This window comes from Hipposideros armiger, unplaced genomic scaffold, assembly GCF_001890085.2.
Source record: "Hipposideros armiger isolate ML-2016 unplaced genomic scaffold, ASM189008v1 scaffold_21, whole genome shotgun sequence".
NCBI lineage: Eukaryota > Metazoa > Chordata > Mammalia > Chiroptera > Hipposideridae > Hipposideros > Hipposideros armiger.
In genome coordinates this window covers 5132626-5134522 of record NW_017731371.1, presented here as the reverse complement: position 1 = coordinate 5134522, position 1897 = coordinate 5132626, and positions in this window count along the sequence as shown.

Here is a 1897-nt window from a genome sequence, read left to right as displayed (position 1 = left end):
CATCATCCTCCAAGTCAGGGCTTAACATGAAAGCTACTATCAAGGAGTTTTTCATGGCCAAATAATTACTCTGAGGATCTTCTTCTTTTAAGAAAGAAGGAATCCAGTTCCTATCATCTTTTTCTGGTAAAATGAATACATCAGAAATGTACACATTTGAAAAGACCCAGCTCATGGTATTTTCAGTAAATAAGTGCTTACAGGGCCTCAGTTTTTCTGAATGTAAAATTAAAAGGCAGGAGAATATGTGCTCTGAGCATGTGCGAGTCAATGTCAATGTTTTGAGATCATGGCCCCCTGCTCGGCCAATCAGAAATCAGGGCTCTTGGTAACCCAGAGATGTGCTGAAGCAGCTCTTACAGGCTTTTTGAGGGCCGATTGTTAAAATTTCCGAAATTTTTGTGAGTCAGCTGTTAGACATAACCATTATTAAAATAAAAGTATATAAATTTACAATTCAGTAAGTTACATTGCAAAAAGTAATACTCAAAATTCAGCAATTTTAATTATTTTACTGCCTTCTACTATTAGTCATGTTTTTGAGTTATTCATTTTACTCGTGTCTATATTGTGGAAACACTACATAATGATGTGCTACCCAGCATCTCCTCCTAATTCCAGCTTCGGTGATGTCATGTTGGTAGCTTCAAATTGGCCACAGTGGGAGCACATACACTATGGAAATGAGAAAACGCTACAAATTCAGTGCCTTTTACTTTTTTCAGATAGCTGGCTATTAAACATTGACTCACATTCCTCTGGGGTCACCAGGCTGAGACAAAGGAAAGCAAAGAGCTGTGGATTGAAGTAAGAGAATCAGCTGCCACCATGAAGCAGACCACACAGGTTTCCACAGAGCAGGCTCCACAAGGTATATTTTTACCTGGGTACACCTGGGTCACTCATTCTCTCTAGCCTGATGCGAGTCTGGTCCTGTGAGGAAGGGAGAGAAGGAAGAGTCTCTGATAGCAAGTGTACTTCTAAGGAAGTTTTAGGTCAGGCCAATTGAAGTCTTTGAGCCAAAGTCGCCTGTCAAGGAAGTCCTTCATTTTACAGAAAAGGGTTTCCCTTAGTTTTCTCCAGCACTCAATCATTGCCTGAGAGCAGCCTGTTGAAAGCATGACCCTGGTGCAAATGTTGCAGGGGTAGCCACAGGGACAAAAGCAGCGAGGGGGGAAGTGTGGGGAAGAAGATGGTGGGGGCTGGAGGGGCAACGAAAACCAGCAACTGGTACAACTTGGCTGTAATACAGGGCCCATGGGGGCACAGAGTGGGAGATGTTGGGTATAACATTTGCAATTAAAATCCACTCCCTAGCAATAGCTATTAAAAAATTCAATGGAAGTACTCTTGACATCCAAAACCTCTGGAGCTGGGGCTCCCAGCTTTGGGGTAAAAGTATCAAAGACCTGACATGAGCTTTGAAATAAAAGAAGAAAACATTTTGCTAGACAGGCAGGCTCTTGTTCTCCTGTATTCCTGTAGGTTACCAGCTTCCTGAACTTGCAGCTCTCATCATGAATTATTGCAGCTGTAGGATGGGACAGAAGGAGAAACATTTCCAACTCACCTAAGAAGAATGCTGAAGAAGAACAAAGCCAAACCGGCACTGGCAAAGTAGGCAGAAGCCATTATGCATTCATTCATTCATCATTCGATCAGTCAATCAATATTTATTGAATCCCTGTCGCGTGCCAGATACTATTGAGTATTCTGGTACTACAGCAGTTGAACCATACAGAAGAATCTTGCCCTCCTGTGGAGCTTACATTTCAGTTGGAAAGACCAACAATAAATGAATAAACAAAAGGTTAAATAATATAACTTCAGATACTAAGCCTCAAGAAGACAATCAAGCAGGGTAATACAGGCTGATAATAGGATGATATTAATAATT